Source organism: Bolinopsis microptera, chromosome 6 (assembly GCF_026151205.1).
Source record: "Bolinopsis microptera isolate Bmic1 chromosome 6, MBARI_Bmic_1.0, whole genome shotgun sequence".
NCBI classification, from domain to species: Eukaryota; Metazoa; Ctenophora; class Tentaculata; order Lobata; family Bolinopsidae; genus Bolinopsis; species Bolinopsis microptera.
This window is the reverse complement of record NC_087077.1, coordinates 9376144-9395923: the sequence shown is the minus strand read 5'-3', so window position 1 is coordinate 9395923 and position 19780 is coordinate 9376144. Positions and strand designations below refer to the sequence as shown.

The window sequence follows — 19780 nt, the reverse complement described above, 5'->3', positions numbered from 1 at the left end:
TAATGTAGTATATTAAAGTATATCCCGGGTGAAAATTGAAAAAAAAACCTACATTTTCAATTTTAATATACTTTAATTCATCCATGAACAGAACAGACCGCGCACCCAAATGTAGTCCCCTCTGGGACCCCATTCTTCCTAAAATTGCCAAATCCTTAAAGTCCAGACCATTTGGCATTTCCTTCTCAACCTCAACAGAAGACTAAATTTTTTTGACATTGTACTGTAATTGTCACTTTCCCGCCCACACCTCCCCCACCCTCCATCCCTGACACCACTCAATCACATATAAGCATAAATTTTAAACTAATTACAACACTACAAATCTATTACATTTATTGAGGTATGACAATGGAAAGTCCGCTACGATGATAACAAACAGCGGTGAAGACAAGACAGCAGAAACAGAGAGTGTACAGCTACCAGACACCTGTGATCCGGAGATATCTCAACACCTGTCTTCTGAAGGTATTGCTTATGTTACACCTGTTGTTTCTCTGTTATGTGGAATCTGTCCCAAAGATCTTATATCAGAACCTTGTAGCATTCAATGTGATTCCTGTAAGACATTTTTCCATCCTAAATGTCTTGGCAAGTCTGCACCAGTGGACAGTGAACGGTGGGTTTGTCAGAAATGTAGGGATAATGTAGAGAACCAGCAGATCATTGATGCTCCTGACGAGGAAAATGATATCTGTTATAACTGTCCCGTGTGTAGGAGTGTTGTGGGGGATTCGGATAAGGCATTGGGTTGTGATGGCTGTGAAGAATGGTTCCATGCACCTTGTTTGTTTATCAGTGAAACCGAGTACGCTGAGATGGATAATGAAGAGATATGGTTTTGTGATACTTGTCAAGCAGTGAAAGCAAACAAAATTAATTGGGGCTCAATGGTTGGTGAAGAGTTGATAGCTGAGAAAGTCCAAGCTGTTTATCAAGAGATGGTGACATGGAGAAAGAATCTTTTCCTAGTTCCCAGAGGTAAATCAGGTAGCGACTTTATAAAAGAACTGACTCGGCTCATCCTCTTATTTGCAGATGCTACCAAGTGGGAAAGGCTATCGTTCGCACTGGTTCATATCTTCTTGCCAATCATGTTGCAAAAACCGTCAAGCAAGTCAAAAGCAAGAGACCATGTAACATATCTCACCAAGCGTTTGGTTAAATGGAAAAATGGAGAACTTGACGATCTAATGATGGAGTGCAGGAGTATTCAGAAAGCCTTGGTGCAGCAACAAAAAATCAGCGAGGAATCCAGGAAGAAGAGTTTCTGCCGACTAATGCTTCTTGGGAAAGTTAAACAAGCCACCAAATATGTTGACAGTTCCAATGACACCTTAGGAGTTCACAGCCTAACAGCAAACATTAAACAGGTCCTTGGGGAGAAACACCCTCCAGCTGTTAAAGCAGATCCAGTTGTTCTGCACCCTCACAGTACTCCTCCACCTCAGGAAGTGATATTTGAGAGGATTGACACAGAGACTGTCAAGAGGGCTTGTTTATATTTGGATGGATCAGGCGGCCCAACACTAACGGACTCAGATTTGTGGAAGCATATCATCTGCAGCAAATCATTTGGCAAAGCATCAGTGACACTTGCTGAGTCTATAGCAATTGTTGCAAGGCGCCTTTGTAGAGAAGATATCCATCATAGCTGTCTGAAAGAGTTCACTGCATGCAGATTAATCCCTCTTGATAAAGGCCAGGATAAGAACGGGAAACCTGGTGTAAGACCTATTGGAATCGGCGAGATATTGCGCAGAATCATTGGAAAAGCAGTTATAATGTCTTTCAAAACTGATATACAATATGCTGCTGGCCCACTGCAGACCTGTGCAGGGCTCAAATCAGGAATAGAGGCTTCCATTCATGCAATGAGACAGATCTGGGAAGACAGTGACACTGAAGCAATACTACAGGTTGACGCTGATAATGCGTTCAATCGTCTTAATAGAGAAGCAGCCCTACACAATGTTCATGAGATCTGTCCTCCGCTCTATCAGTATCTAAAGAACCACTACCAAAATATTATAAACCTTAGTATGAAAAGTGGAACAATGCCGTTGGCATGTAAAATTGCATCAGTCACTCCAATTCTTAAAACTGGTGACCCTAATGATCCAAATAACTACCGGCCAATATCCATACTCCCCCTACTTGGAAAATGCATAGAATATTTTGTTAACCAACAGCTTACAGAGTATGTTGAAACAAATAAACTGCTTACCAACCATCAGTATGGTTTTAGAAAAGATCATTCCACCACTTTTCTAATGCTTAATCTATTTGATAAAATATTTACGTCTAAGGAATCACAGAAGAAACCTGCAATTGTATTCTTAGATATTAAAAAGGCCTTTGATACAGTAAGCCATAATATTTTGTTAAAAAAACTTAAGTATTATGGAGTTGATGGCTTTGTCATAAAATGGTTCAAAAGCTACCTTGGGGACAGAAAGCAGCACACCAAAATACGTGGTAATGTAAGCACATCACTCCCTGTTAAAACAGGTGTGCCACAGGGTAGCATATTAGGACCAATTCTATTTAGTTTATTCATAAATGATCTCAGTAGAAATTGCACACAATCTACTGTTTACCTATTTGCAGATGACAGTGCACTATATTTTGATAACATTTCCCGAGGCATATATGAGAATGTAATTAAGGATATGAAAATAGTGTATGAATGGCTTAGAATCAACAAGCTGAGACTAAATACTGCAAAATCTTCATTCATTGTATTTGATAGATCACCTAATCTGGACACGTTATCAATCCCTCTGGATTTGGAAAAAGAATGCCTATTTATAGAAGAAACTAAATCTCAAAAATATTTAGGTCTCATGATAGACAATTTATTGAACTTTCAAGACCATATTGATTATGTGAAATCAAAAATTGCTAAAAGAATAGGGGCATTATACAGGTCGAAAAATCTTCTTCCACTGAAATATAGAAAAATGTTTGTTAATGCTCTTATGCTCCCCCAATTTGACTACCTGGATATAATATGGTGTAGGGCTGCCAAAACCAAACTTAATTCTCTTGATATATTGTACAAGAAAGTAGCAAAAATTGCTCTGGATGTTCATTGGCAGGAACTATCAGTAAATGTATATCGAAATATGAAGTGGTTACCCTTACACTTAAGAAGACAACTCCATCTATCAACGTATATGTATAAAATTCTTAATGAGGCTGCACCATCATCATTTACAGATAAATTTTCTTATGTATCCGGAGGATCACGTGATGCTGAGAGGTGCAACCTTTATATTCACAAATCCAGAACACACAAAACCTTTACATATTTAGGTGCAAAATGTTGGAATACAATTCCAGAGAACATAAGGACTATAGAATGTAGTGTAAAATTCTCACAATGTATGAAATCTAAATTTATGTCAGATGTAATTCAAGGAGTCTCATCCTATGAAATAAACAATAGTTTCGACTATTTTTACACTCTAGCTATGTGACAACTGAAACAAATTTTATGGTGCTGGAGTTTTTGTCGGGTGGAAAGGCCCCCTGCGTTATATGACCTATTTCCAGAAGTATAGAACTTTAAACATCTCCTTTGTTCGTTCCCATTTGTTATCATTGCCAATCTATTATTGTTCTATACTTCTCTGTGTATATCTGTAAATAACATTACTAACGTAATTCCAAAGTGGGCATCTATGTAATCTTAATTGTTACCTTCATGCCCACAGTTCACTGTTAAATCATATCTTATTTTATCACTCATTAATTTATTACTCATTATGTTTTACATACTATATCCTTATGTCCCTAGAAGGGTGTTCTGCTAACAGTTTTCGACTGACTTGAATGTCCTGCACAGCAGATTGAAGCTTCTTAAATTATTTTTTATTCTTATTGTATTGCTGTGTAAATTTGATTCTAATTCTAATTCTAATTCTAAAAGCCAGCAGACCTGATCATTAATACTACCGAGGGGGGGGGTGCCACTGTCCATTTTGTCCCTGCACAAAAAAAACTGAAAAAAGACAAAGACAAAAGGGACAAAATGGACAAAAGGGACAAAATGGACAAAAAAAGATAAAAGGGACAAAAAAGACAAAAAAGGCGGGGACAAAATGGACAAAATGGACAAAAAGGACAGAGACAAACGAGTTGACGGATGTTAGTCGTCTAAATTTCTTCGAAGTAGCGCGCGCCGATTTTTTCTCGAAACGGTAAGTGCTACGAAGTAGCGCGCGCCGGGCCAGACCATTAACAATGGTCAACAAACGAGACAAATTGACATAACAGGGACAAAATGGACAGTAAAGAGAAGTCGCTGATTTCCGATAGGGTACAGGGTGTCGATTCTTTATGCTTCTTGTGTCTGAGGAAGCGTTCCTTCTTGTTCCACAGTTGTTTACATTTAGCTTCTTTTGTCGTACTCAAAAAGTTTCGCGGTTGCGAATGCCGGCCCATCGAGGAAAATCTTTTTACTTGGTTTTTTAACCATTATAAAGTAAGATTAGTCGGATATAGTACTGAGTTCAAACAGTTCCCGAAACGAAAAAGCAAACGTTTGATTTTTGTTTCGGCGACTAAATTGTCGATGGGCCGGCAAATATTTGTTGTCGAGTAGTGTTGAATACTCATATTAACATGATTATTGATTTAATTTAGGAACTGTATATAAATATGTTTGACCAAGTTTAATTGTTAATGAAAATGAACCCCAGCACTGGGCGCGCGCCGCGGCTTTGATGTTAGCGGCTACAAGCTAGGCAGCTGCAGAAAAATGCCGCGCGCGTTCAGAGTACGGCTTTTCGGTTTTTGATTTTACAAATGACGAAGCAACTTTTAATGATTATTAATGGAATTATCGGATATTTATAATTCAATATGTATTGATTCTTCTGTGGAAAATAAAAATTGTATTTTACTTTTAAAAATTGTATTTTACTTTTCAGTTACTGGGCTGCGCTCAGCCTGTCATTCCGCCGAATCTTTATTCGATGTTGTTATGTTAATGAACACAACAGCCTGGGGTCCCCAGGTAACTTTTCAGCTGTGTCTTCCAGTCTTTCAATCATAAGTTTTGTGCTGTTGCTACTCAGTTGGTCGATTGATTTAAACATCTTCTATTTTTCTTTGTAGATCTTCTTTTTCATAGGGTGACTTATTTTCTAACAGGCTTGATTTCGCGCTGTTTTAATTTTTTGCAATCTTCTTGCTCATAAAATGATTTATATCATGTTGGTAACACTTTAACCTGTGTATCATGCTGATCCTCCTATTGATTGACAATCATTGCAGTGAAAGCAGCATTAATGACATACTCACTTTTCAGAACTAAGTGCCTTGCTCTATCCAGAGCCCTTGCAATTGCAGTAACGCGCGCCCGCCTCACGGCGGTAAACAAGCGCGCCCGAAGTGGCGCGAAAGCACATGGTTAGGTGAACTAAGTGCCTAATATAATTAAGATATAACATCTAAACAGTTTTATTCCTGTTCCATATGATTGAGGATAGTCAAAGCTACAAAACCTGACCAAGTTTAGCTCAATCTAGTACTGCGCGTTCGAGATATGAGGTTAAATATACAAAAAATAGGGATTTTCTGGTGTGACATTTGCTCTATCCAGAGCCCTTGCGCCCTTGTGAAACAAGCGCGCCCGAAGTGGCGCGAAAGCACATGGTTAGGTGAAGTGTGACATCATTGTACATTTTTTGGAGTATAACCTCAATATCTCACAAACTATTCCTTTTGTGCTCTTTCTGAGTTACACTATCTGTTTCCTCTGGCAATTTCGCGCGCACACATATCATATGACCTCATATCTTCCACATTTAATGATTTTTATAGATTTTTTTCACCATCCTGCAGCACTCATGTGCTGAGTAGGATAGCATTCAAATCATGTCTTTAAAAGCTTTAGATAGATACTGAGGGAGAAAATTCATGTTTGTTAACGCGCGCGCGCGCATAGCCCAGACTATATCAATGGACATTGGACAATAGGATTAAAGTATTTTCATACACACCAGCATGCTCTTTGATGGCTTAAAATGAAGATCCACCATAAGTTAGATATGATAATAATCATTAAATGTGTTTAAAATGAGGAAGCTTTGACAAGTGCGAGTAGTTTTGACAAATTTTGGTATAAAATGGGCCCTGAGATCATATTTTTTCATTATAATCACATATTTCACGAATATTTTAGTGTGTTGGGTGTATCCTCATTGATATCAACCAGCGAGGAGCCGCAACTGCAACTGCGAGCCGTGTTACCCACCTCCCTGTACTGTATTGTGATCAGCAAGAGTTTAGTCAAAGTAATGTGTATCACTCGCTTCACTCCTACAACGCCAAGCTAGTAATTGAGTTTTATGAAAGCACTCTGGCCAGGCCAGAGTACATGGAATTGGAAGTCAGTGGATTCTTTCTACCTAATTTTACCTCATCCCATTAAGGAACGCGCGCTGGGTAAGAAGAAACCTAGCCAGAGTGGAAGTCAGCGCCCACATAAAATTTTTGGAGAAAATCGCTCGCCAAAATTTTTGGACCAGGACGATGTCCTAGCCTGGCAGCTCATTTGTCATTACGCGGCGCGTCGCAACGAGCTTCGTTGTTCGTCGACGTCCGACGAGCAACGAGAAAAATTGCGTTGCGCGTCGGGAGGCACATCTTAATGGGTGATACGCGTATAGTAAAACAAAATTTTAGTAAAACAAAATTTTTATTTACCACAAAACAATCAATACATATTTAATATTATTATACATTTACAAATAAATCTAAATTTAAATTCAGCTATATACACAATACACAGCCCGCCGCGCAGACAGCCACACATTGCTGAGAGATTCTCAGGTGCAGATGTAAGCGCCGCGCGCGCGAGGTTTGTAATCTTACAATTACATGTCACGATATATATTATAAATTTCAATCGCTGACGTACAGCGAGCAGCACAGCTGCGAGTGGCGTCAGCTAGTAGGATTTCATCCTACAAGGCACATCGCGTTCACCTAGCTAACCAAGTGCTTTCGCGCCGCTGCGGGCGCACTTGTTCCACAAGTCATCCGCCTCCGGCGGTCGCGCGCTACTGCAAGCGAGAGGGCTATAGTTAGAGCAACACATCGCGCCACAAGCCAAATATTTATCAACATCTTGACTAGCTACGCGATCCTTTTCCGCATGCGCTCGCGCTTTGCTCAAGTTGCGCTTTGCTCAAGTTGCGCTCGCGTTAACTGCGTTAACGACCGAAATTTTCCCAATATGCAATAAATTTTTTGCTTCTAAAATTCTCTGATAATTAATAATATATCGTTACATGTAATTGTAAGATAAAAAACCTCGCGCGCGCAGCGCTTACATCTGCACCTGAGAATCTCTCAGCAATGTGTGGCTGTCTGCGCGGCGGGCTGTGTATTGAGTATATAGCTGATTTAGATTTATATTTATTTATAAATGTATAATAATATTAAATATGTATTGGTTGTTTTGTGGTAAATAAAAATGTTGTTTTACTAAATTTTGTTTTACCTCTACATTTGAGCTTGTCTAATTTTTTGTCTCATTTGTCCAAAATTTTTGTCCCTTTTGTCCCTTTTGTCCCTTTTGTCCCTAGTATTGTCCATTTTGTCCATTTTGTCCACAAAACACTGTCCTTCACAAAAAAATGTAAAAAAAGACAAAGACAAAATGGACAAAATGGACAGTAATACCCCCCCCACCGAGGACCACTACCAACTTAAGTCTGAGGAAGGTTCAACTCAGGGAGATGTAGCAGCAATGGCATTCTATGCATTAGGGATCAAGCCTCTAGTAGATGACCTAGCCACAGCCTCCAAGCCCAGTGTTTGCAAACAGTCTTGGTATGCAGACGACAGTAGTGCTGGTGGAAAGATTGAAGGTATTAAGATATGGTGGGATACGCTGTTGGAGCAAGGACCAAAGTATGGATATTACCCAAAAGCCAGTAAGACCGTCCTGATTGTGAAGAATAGCGAGGACCTAGATCTTGCGCAGAAAGTATTCTCAGGCACTGGTATTAAAATCGAGTCTGAAGGAGAACGCCATTTGGGTGCAGCAATTGGCAGCGAAGCTTTTAAGAACAAATATGTCTCAGATAAAGTCCATAAATGGTGTCAGGACATCAAGCTGTTGTCATCAATTGCTGTTGAGGAGCCCCAAGCTGCTTTGACTGCATATACTAAGGGAATTTGTCACCGGTGGACGTTCATTCAGAGGACCATCCCGGGTATAAGTCACTTGTTTCAACCATTGGAGGATTGCATCAGAACAGATTTTATTCCAGCAATCTTGGGTAAGAACGTATCAGACTTGGACCGCTCCATATTTGCATTGCCAGTCAGACATGGTGGCCTAGGTATCTCCAACCCAGTTGAAAACTGCAATAGAGAATTCACAGCCTCAGTCACCATCACAAAAGACCTCACAGACCTGATTATCAACCAGCAAAACACCCTTGAACATTACAACATGTCAATTCAAAATGACACTATAAAAAGTCTCAAGGCAATTAAGGAGAAACACTTATTTACGGTTAGCAAATCAATAGAGGACAGTGTAAGAGATCCCAACCTAAAGAGATCTCTCCAGTTCATCAAAGAGAAAGGTTCAGGATGTTGGCTTACTGCACTTCCATTGAAGAGATTTGGCTACTCCCTGAACAAGATTGAGTTCCGTGATGCTCTGTACTTGCGTTATGGTTGGGAGATCCCTAACACCCCATTTCACTGTGCTTGTGGAGAGAGAAATAATGTGAATCACACACTTATATGCAAGAAAGGTGGCTATGTTTCTATGAGACACAACAACATCCGCGATCTAAATGCAGAGCTGCAGCGTGATGTATGCAGAGATGTAGTGACTGAGCCAGCATTGATACCCCTTGATAATGAAGAAATTGTTGGTACCAATGCTGATAGAGCTGCACCTGATGTATCCTCACGAGGTCTCTGGAGCACATTTGAACGAACATTCTTTGATGTCTGTGTTACCCACCCCAACTCACCCACATATGACAAAAAAGATATGGAACAGATCTATAAAGCTCATGAAATGAGGAAAATGAAAAAGTACAACAACAGAATCATCCAGGTGGAAAAAGGCACCTTTACTCCACTTATATACTCAACAAATGGCGGATGGGGTCCACAAGCCACAAGATACCACAAGAGACTCGCTGAAAAACTATCCCAGAAGAGAGGAGAAGACTATGCGGCTATTATGTGTTACATGCGCACCAGGATTAGATTCTCAATCCTCAGGAGCACCCTGATAGCGGTCAGGGGTGAGAGAGGGAGACGGCAATCGTATACATTGCCAGTCAGTGTAACTTCGTTTGACTTGATACCTGCCACCATGGACTATGAATGTTTCTAGACACTATCCTTTTGATATAGAGATATTGGTATCTCAGATCACGTGTGCATCATTCCTTTTTTTACGACACAGTAATTTATTGACACTCACAGCTATGATTTTAATCATTGAATCAGTATTTTTTATCTGTGCTCTGCGAATGCATCACATGAATCAGTTTTTTAATCTATTAACTTATTACACATTTGTGCTCTGCTTTAGCATCACTTGATTATTTTAAAAAAATTGTTTGTTCAGGCCATGACCTTATAGTCAGCCAATTGGCCATTGCTATATTATGTGTATATTGTTTGAATATTCTTTTCCCTCGTTAGTATCTAAAAAAAAAAAATCACATATAAGCATTGTCCACCCCATCACATTCAGCTGACGACGATTAACACATGTTTATAACATCATCAAGCAAGTGTGGTTTGCAGATGATAGTGCTGCTGGTGGGAAATTGGAAGCAGTGTATAAGTGGTGGAAGGAGTTGCTCCAAGTAGGACCCAAGTATGGTTATTTTCCTAATCCATCTAAGAGCATTCTAGTAGTAAAGGACCCTCAGATGATTGACCAGGCCAAGGCACTGTTTGGAGAGTTCAATATGCAAATAACATCAGGTACCAGGCATCTTGGAGCAGTACTTGGCAATACAGGTGTCAAAGATCAGTACATTACCGATAAGGTTCAAGGGTGGTGTGACGACATCAAGATGCTAGCTGATATTGCAGAATCTGAGCCTCAAGCTGCCTACTCAGCCTACATATCTGGCATCCAACACAGATGGAAGTTTGTTCAAAGGACTGTGCCCCACATCTCTGAAGCCATGGAGCCGCTAGAACATGAGATAAGACAAAAGCTCCTGCCAAAGATGCTGGGCAGGGAGATCTCAGACTTAGAAAGAGACGTGTTAAGTCTACCAATAAGATTGGGAGGATTGGGCATTGGTAAACCCCACGAAGAATGCCACTCTGAGTATACAGCCTCCAAGCTACTCACCACTGAGCTAACAAAAGCAATAGTGGACCAACAGGAAGTTTACACTGCATCCAGTAACCTCACCAAATCGGGGAAAGAAATGATCAAAACATTGAAGAATTCCGAGCTCCAAGCCAAGTTTATTGCTATAGCTGAAAGATGTGGCACCTCCTCTAAGAGAGCATTACTAGCAGCAAGAGAAAAGGGAGCGTCCAGTTGGCTTAACACATTGCCACTTCAGCAGTATGGCTACACTCTGAACAAAGAGGAGTTTCGAGACAGTGTCTGCTTACGCTACAGTTGGTGGATACCAAACACTCCCATCACCTGTGGATGTGGGAAAACAAGTGATCTTGACCACCTTCTCACCTGTAAGCTAGGGGGCTACGTGATAATGACCCACAACAACATCAGAGACACAATGGCAAATCTCCTTCGTGAGGTATGTCATGATGTAAAAGTTGAACCCCAGCTACAGAAGGTAAATGAGGGTGACTGCCTCAACCCCAAGACTATAACAGGTGACCAAGCTCGACTTGATGTATCTGCTAGAGGAGTTTGGACTCCATTTGATAAGACCTTTCTTGACATAAGGGTTTCACACCCCAATTGCTTATCAAACAGGACAAAAACTCTTCAAGAAGTATACGAAGAGAACGAGAAGGAGAAGAAGGACGAGTACTTGGAGAGAGTGTTGAATGTGGAGAAGGCTACCTTCACCCCGGCTGTATTCCTCACATCTGGAGGAATGTCTAAAGAGTGTAAGCAGTTCGTCAACAGAGTAGCAGACCTCATTGCAAGAAAAAGGAAGGAAAGGTACTGCGATGTAGTAAGACACGTGAGAACTAGGATAAGATTTGCAATGTTGAGAACAACTCTTATTGCTCTACGAGGGTACCGAGGAAAGAAGGTCGACACCAAACGTGAGATTCAGCTATCAGAAGTTTCATACAACCTCATCCCTGCCCCTATAATGGAGTAGATCATGTGTTTTGTTAAAATGCTTTTGAAAAAATTATTGGTAGCAATGAATTGTGCTCTGCCAATTGCAACACTTAAAATTGTATTGTGCTCTGCCAATTGCATCACTTGATTTAATTGAATGTATATATGGGCAATTCCACGATAACGGTAACCAGTAACAAAATAATAAAGTTTGGAGGTGGTTTGGGAGAGATAGAAAATCTTTAAGATATTTGACCATATTTTCAGGGGCAAAAAACCGTTTGTTGATATCTAGCCTAGTTTAAAAACTGTAGCGCGTCAAAGTTGGCTTAAATTTAGTGTATCTTTAGTGTGAATATCCAGTTATTTTCCGAAAGATTTTAGGGAGCTTTATTAATCGTAGAATTCAATATTTTATCCTGTATATCAACCTAGTGGGCTTCAGATAGAAGGCCAGCCTAATTTTGAGGGCCAAATTTCTTTACTTTTTGAGTGTCTTATGATCAAAGTTTTCCTCTTTGCGTGTGAATAACGCTACCAAATAGTGAAAAATGTTTTACTGTGGCTACACTATAAGTCTGTTTGATTCGTAACTCTCTCTCTAACGGCAACTTTAGTCATCTATAAGGGTCAGAAAATTTCGTTCGTTTTGTCACACTGGAAATGCAAAAAGTAGGGGTAGTGTGATTCACAGGTAGCGTAATTCACAGCTTGGTAGTGTAATTTACACAGCGGAAAATTAGTAAAACAAGTGGTTTAAACGCTTTGTTATGAAATAAATTGTACTTTCAATACTTCCAGGGCAATTCCAGGGACCTATTTTCAACAACTGCCTGAAAGTGTTGGTAATTTACTCGAAATTAGGGTTCTGCCAGGGCAAAATGTGCCACTTTAAGACCTTAAATCGCAAAAATAATGATTTTTAAATGGATTAGGACATCAAAATTGATTTGAAAGTGTTTTATAGTCATTGTTAGGTCTGGGAACACTTATTTGAGTAATTTAAAGGCTCATTTTCAGAAAATATCAGCAATTTGGGGCTAAAATTACCTTATTTTCTTGTCACGTAACTAAATTTTGCTCAAAAGAGCAGTGTTTTTGCTCCAAAAAATTCTAATTTTTATCAAAAACCATGTATAGAGGTATCAAATTAAAGCTCTTGATGACCTCTTCACATTAAAAACACAAAGAAGTAGTTTAGAATTGATATAAGTGATAAAATGGTCTAAAAATGGATTTAAAAAGTTATAAATTTCACCCAATTTCTGTCTAATCATGAACCTTTGAGAGCTCATAAAAAAATCATGCCACAATATTACACTGTACATTTTTCTAGGATTACTCTAAATGTCCTATACTTACAGATAGATCAACTTATAGATGCTTACCAAAGTTAATTTGCAACTTATTTTTGTAGTTTGTCCTAAAAAATGGCAAAAATTGCCAAAAAATGCAATTTTTGACAAAAAATGAGGTAAAATTAATATTTGAGGTCAAATATCCATTTAATCACTCTAAAAACCTTTTTAAACGTTATTTTGGGGCAAGATACCCCTAGAATACATGTTTTGTGGTATATCATACCCCTTAGTCATGCCTATGTCTTATGTCTACCTCGCATGGGCGCCCCGACCACTGTGGTATGGCAGTAGGGTGTAATCTACACCATTACCAGTATCTAATTGGACCAATTAGTAGTCAATTTAATTTAAAATCAGTAATAGTCAGTCTACTTCACCATTTTACAATAGCAGCAACCAAATTAAGAACAAGCAAACATCAATACAACGCACAAACAGAGCAACTGGGCAGAGTGTGAGTTACACTACGTCCAAATGTGAATAACGTTTACTTCCTATATTGTCCCTGTACTACACACATTCCACAAATTTATGTTAAGAAGGACATAGGAAGTTGAAAAAATGTGTACTTTATTGTGATCAAGCCTTATTGTAACTTCTGCTTTTACACTGGGGCACGAATTGCAATTTTAAGGCAAGATTTCTAAAACACCAAATTATGCCTGTGAATAACGCCTACTTTTTAAAATGCTGCTCACATAAAAAGTATAAGAGATAGACATTAAACTTTTGTTGCCACATCATCACAAACGTTTAAACTTCATTCTGACTTTATATTATCATGCTGCTAATGTTAGCCTACAATTAGCATGCAATTAAAAGCTAAATTTTGTGCAAAGTGTGAATTACACTACGTGGAATTGCCCATATACTGTTTGACACACTTTTCATTTTTTAACACATGTTTATTGAAAGCTTCTACAAGTTAAATTATCGTATGTCGTATCTCTTATATGTTTCTTACCCAACTCCACTCAGTTCTACTTTAATATGGTTCAAAATTTTAATGGAGATATAGGTAAAGTTAAAGGTGCTTTCGAGCAGGAGCCGTACCTCACGCTACCGTCGAGAACTGGAAGCAACTTAGTGGCTAGGATCCGAATGAGCGGACATAAGCTAAACGTAGAAACTGGAAGATATGGGAGCAGAACTGGAAGTCAACATCACAGAATTTGTGAATTCTGCAGCGAAAAGTCCATGATGGAGCTCTTTGTTAATCTTCCTTGTGTTGATCCGATAATAGAAGATGAAGAACACTTCCTTAGAACATGTCCCAGGTACCATTCCAGTAGGACTAACATGAAGGAGCCCACAAAGTCATTACTATATCATGACATGAAGAGCCTCTTTCTACCGGAGCACATAGTGGAATTCACCAAGTTCGTCGCTCAGCTATGCAGAACACGATTCCCTATAAAGAAGAAACACGAACATAAGTGTCTCAGTACGGGATATCACATCTCCTCCACAGCCCCTTCATTTTCACTTTTTCTTTACACTCATCGAACACCTTAATGGTAACGGATTTTCTATTTGGATTTCGGACTTTGACCTTTAGCTATGCTGATCTGACATTATCTCTCTGTAATATAGATCTATTTTTTGTAAACCTGTAAACCTTGTAAACCTAGGTATATCAAAGTACATTAAAGTATATTAAAATATATTAAAGTATATTCCGCCTAATCTCTATTCAGAAATGTTTATGAATATTCGCTTAAGAAATACATCACAGTGGATATGAACTATTTTAAAAATCCTGATCTTAACTTGATTTTGTGTGATAATCTGTAAAATCCTCTGGTGTTGAGATTACTCCATCAGATCCCGAATTTGGGTCCACTACTGTTAAGGAGACCCGTATCCAGTAGGGACTGACAGCGGTAAGCTTCAGTTTCTGCTGGTAACCGACTCAGCAACAGTAGTGGTACCTGTTTTTGGGTTGGAATGCCGGACACTAGAAAAATGGACACTAGGTCCAGAGTAGTAAAGCGAATTGAAAATATAGCTGATATCTGTGGATATTGTTCAAAGGAAGTCATGTACGACTGTATTCTATGTGAGGGGATGTGTGGTCGATGGTTCCATAGCGCTTGTAGTGGACTGTCGGAGTTGGAGTTTAAAGACCTATCGGAAAATGAAGATTCTGAGTGGTCATGTCAAAGATGTAGCAAAGAGAAGAAGAGCAACGAAGAGGAAGACGAAGACAACCCCATCACCGAAGCTATTCGAGTTCTGAGGAGACAGGTCGAAGAAAGGATACAGGTCGAAGAAAGTATACAACCATCTATTCCAACTCCAGCAACACCTACTAGTAACATCGAAAACTGTCGTTGGGGTAATTCGTTGAAGGGAGATGATATAATAAAGGCTGTAAATGATGCCTATTCGGAGACAATCAAGTGGAAAATAAATCTCTTTAAAATTCCATCTGGGAAGTCGGGAAAACGTTTAATTGAAGAGATGTCAAAGATTGTAGGATACTACATCAATGGTACAGGAATGGAAGAAGTTGCTATAAAGTTGCTCATGGTTATGCCCCCACTTCTATTGCAAAAGCCATCAAAGAAATCTAAAACAAAGAAGCATGTTGAGTACTTGGAGAAGAGACTGAAATGGTGGACAGATGGGGACCTACAATCACTTCTTAGGGAAGGAATAGAAATTCAGAAGAGACTCACTAAGGGAAAGAAGACAGAAGAGAACAAAGAAAAAGTATTTGTCAGACTAATGCTTCAAGGGAAAGTATCAAATGCTATGAGATGGATAGGATCTCAGGCAACACCAGTCTTAGATGTGACCCCCGACGTAATGAAAACTCTTAAAGACAAACATCCACCTCCAACACCAGCGGGAAAGGGTTCCTTACTTCTTGACCTGCGAAGCAAAATGTTGAGGATGTCATTTATGAAAACATCGATGGAGATCTGATTGAGTTGTGTGCCAGGAAAATGAGTGGTTCTGCTGGACCATCGGGTCTCGATGCAGATGGCTGGAAGCGTATTCTTTGCTCAAAACAGTTCTCCTCAAAATCAAAACAGTTGGCAGAGAACATTGCAGCTATGGCCAGGAAACTGTGCACCAAACATGTTATCCCAGAGCATTTGGAAGCTTACACAGCTTGCCGATTAATACCCCTTGATAAGAAACCTGGAGTGAGACCTGTGGGGATAGGGGAGGTGCTAAGACGCATTATTGGCAAAGCAATATCAAGAGTCCTTCAATCTGATATGGTTGGAGCAACGGCTCCCATCCAAGTATGCGCTGGGCTATCAGGTGGAGTAGAGGCTGCTGTTCATGGCCTAAGGAGAATATTCAATGATGATGAAACTGAAGCAATTATCTTAGTAGATGCAGATAATGCATTCAACAGACTTAACCGAACCGCAGCCCTACACAACATACAATTTATCTGCCCAGAGATTGCTACTTACCTCATAAACACATACAGGAATCCAGCAAGACTCTTTATCTCCAACTCAGACAAGGAACTGCTAAGTGAAGAAGGGGTAACCCAGGGAGATAATTGTGCAATGGGAAAATACTCTTGCTCCCTTATGCCTCTAGTTCAAACTGTTGCACAATCAACTTCTGATGCAAGCAAAGTGAAACAGGTATGGTATGCAGACGATGCAGCTGGAGGGGGAAAACTAGAAGAGGTTCTGAGATGGTGGGAAAAACTTAATGAAACCGGGCCACTGTTTGGCTATTATCCCAAGCCAGCCAAAACATGGCTCATTGTTAAACCACACTGTAAAGAAAAAGCAGAAAAAATGTTTCCAGATTTACAAATATCAGAGGTTGGACACAGATATCTTGGATCATTCATTGGAACTGAGGAGGGGACAAAAACGTTTTTAGATAGTAAAGTTGATGAATGGATTAACGATATCGAAGATCTGGCAGATATTGCCAAGAGGGAACCTCAGGCAGCTTATTCTGCGTTCAACTATGGTCTATCTAAAAGATGGAATTATGTATGTCGAACAACACCTGGTATCAGTCAACACCTCAGGAGACTAGAATACAAAATTCAAGAATCCTTTATACCAGCAATATTGGAGAGGTCGTTTGGAACCGACCAAACCAGTAGAAAACTCTTTGTATTACCAGTCAAAGAAGGGGGTCTTGGTATATACGATCTCAGTTTGATGTCTGATCTAGAGTACGAGTATTCCTGCAAAGTAACATTAGATCTTACAGAAGCAATATACAACCAGCACCAAGATTTTTTTTGATGATCAGGAAAAACTAGAAGAGATCAAGACTGAAATCCGAAAATCTAGGGAAGAGTTTTTCAAGGAGAGAAAAGAAGAGGTTACAAATGACCTGAATGAATCCCAGAAATTGCAATTAGATCTTACATCAGAGAAAGGGGCAAGTTCCTGGCTTTCGTCACTCCCGCTCAAATCATTCGGATTCTGTCTCAACAAGCAAGAATTCAATGATGCCCTAGCCCTAAGGTACAACTTTGGGATAAAAGATGCTGCAAGAAAATGTGTATGTGGAGGTGACAACTCAATTAACCACTCATTAATATGCAAAAGGGGTGGATATGTATCTCTTCGCCACAACTCATTGCTAGGGATGTGATAGCAGAGCTTTTAGAAACTGCTGGCTGTAAAGATGTTACCACTGAACCTCTCCTCATTCCTGTCAACGGGAGAGAACTTCCTGCAGGGGCCAACAAAGCAGATGGAGCTAGATTAGATGTTAGTGCTAGGAGTGTATGGAACCCATTGGAAAGGGCATTTTTAGATGTAAGAGTATTTCATGCTCAAGCTCCTTCCAATAAGGCTCTAGGATCTCCAACCACTATGTACAATAGCCACGAGAGACAGAAAAAGAATTTATACAATAAAAGGATTGTAGAAGTGGAACATGGGACGTTTACACCGATAGTCCTATCAACCACTGGGGGTATGGGAAGGGAAGCTAATAAGTTCTTCAAGAAATTAGCGGAAAAACTTTCTAGGAAATCAGGCCAACGATATAGTGAGGCAATGACATTTATTAGGAAGAGAGTAAGATTTGACCTTTTGAGAACAACAGTCATAGCTCTTAGAGGAGAGAGAGGGTTAAAAAGTAGTAGTGCAGTAAAAATAGAAGAATTAGATATAAATTTGGAGCCAGTTCTTTAAACTGGCTTACTTAAAGGGTGTTTATAAATTTTATGTAGTTTTCTATTGCATTTATATTGAATTTTTATATAGGGTAATTGTTATATTATGTGTATATTGTTTGAAATTCTTCTCATATTAAAGTATATTAATAATAATAATATTTAGTTTATTCTTCACTGGATACTGTTATAAACAGTTTTTACCTGGTCCTCTTATATCTCTTCCCTTGCTATGCAAGCCCTGTCTCTTGTTTATACAATTTTTAACTCGTTTATTGGGTAGACTGTGTATTTGTTATGTATTTTAAATTATACAGTTTTGTGTACAAGTAATTATTGTTAGTTACTGGACTAAGGGGTATACATGTGTTGGAGTTTTTCTCTTATTTTTCTTCTCTTGCTCTGCATGCCCTGATTCTTGTATAAACATGATGTTTGCTATATTGTATATTCTTGTATTGATTGTGGTATTTTGTGGGTCAGATTCAGCAATACCCAATGGGTACTTGCTGAATCACTGTTTTATACACTCTGTAACCAGTTCCTGTGTTCCGTCCCTTGCCCTGCAAGCCCTGTTTCTTGATTATACAGCATTTATTTATCGTGTATTACACTGTAGTATGTAATAAACATTTGTAGTAGTGTAGGATTGTTTGAATTTCTTTTTGCTAGGTTTTATAATATTTATTTGTATAATTTGTGATTGTTTCTCCCGGTTTTCTTCTCTTGCGTAGCAAGCCCTGTCGCTTGTAAAAACAACCTCGAAAGATTTGTAGATACACATAGTCTCTACACCTTTACCCTCTGGTCCCTAGGGTCAGCTGATCCCGGGCCAGAGGAAAACTACCGACTGCCAAGGTTTGACGCCTAGGCAGTCGAGACCTCTTATTGAGACCCTTTATAATAATAATAATAAGGGCCCCCGCTCAGAACACCAGAGCTAGTGAGTAGTGGGTCCGAGGCTGATACTCGTGGTCAGCACCCCCGGGGTCGGTAACGGCAGCAGTCCATTGGATGGCTGCCGGCTAGAGCTACTCACTCCCTGGCATTGCCAGATGTCTTCTTCCTGAGGTTCAGTTATAGCACAAAGTTTAAACTATTAACACTGTTAGTTCCCCCGTTACTAGTCCAAGTAACGGGCTAGAACTTGATCAAACAGCTGGTGAAACACCTGTAGACCACCAGAACCTCAGGCTCTTATGTCCCTTCTCAACTTCACTTAATGTTATCATGAGATTTTGTACTTGCTTAATTTTCATGTTTAGGAGGGAAAAAAGAAAAGAAAATTACAAAAAAAGTTAAAAAGAAAAAAAAAAAGAAAAAAAAAAAGCACAAAATGGAAAAACCAAGAAAAATATCTGTAACTGAGAAAGCAGTATTTTAAGATAATATATCCCCTGATTTTTATTCCATATCATAGCAGCACAGACTGCTGGTACTGAAAGAATATCATTCCTTTGGAAATATTACTATCTATAATGTTACTATACTCGAGTAATTATAACATTGTAATCATTTTATATTTCATTGTATTGTTTGTTAATTGTCCCCCGGTTAATTCCCTTTCTTGCCTCTCGTTGGTTAAATTCTTGTATCCTTCTGCTCTAGCTCTTGGTTTGTTGACTAGGTGCAATTGACACCTAGTGGTTTTCTTATCGGGCATGGACTGACCCGCAGAAGTCCCCCAATCTTAAGTTGTGGACTCGTGACAAAAGGATGCGTGGCCATGGGTTAAATGGTTACTAACGGGTCTACTACCCAGGAGGTAGCTACCTGGGGAGCTGGGCGACGCGGGGCAACGCTCAGTGCTCTGTTTTCCCTGCCAACTCTCTAGGGGGTATACTAAGTCCCCCAGTTATGATATGAATTCTCTCTCAAATTTTTCAAACTCTCCTACTCTCCCTACTAATGGGTCAGAGCAGGATCAACAACCTAACATCATCCCTCCAGCTCGACGTGAGAGGAAGGCTCGCACGGAGACTTCCACTCGGCACACGTGGAGCAAGGAGG

General features: G+C 39.5%; 1 protein-coding gene across 2 annotated transcripts in view; it reads left to right on the top strand.

The window, feature by feature from the left end:
* The first annotated feature begins 299 nt into the window (after positions 1-299).
* LOC134817572 (ribosome biogenesis protein BRX1 homolog) overlaps positions 300-19780 on the top strand; it is a 59406-nt gene continuing 39925 nt past the window's right edge. The window contains exon 1 of one of the 2 annotated variants that reach the window (XM_063826768.1): positions 300-343. The gene's annotated coding sequence lies outside the window, so the exon portion shown is untranslated. The remainder of the gene's footprint in view (positions 344-19780) is intronic. The other variant, XM_063826770.1, reaches the window with a different exon arrangement.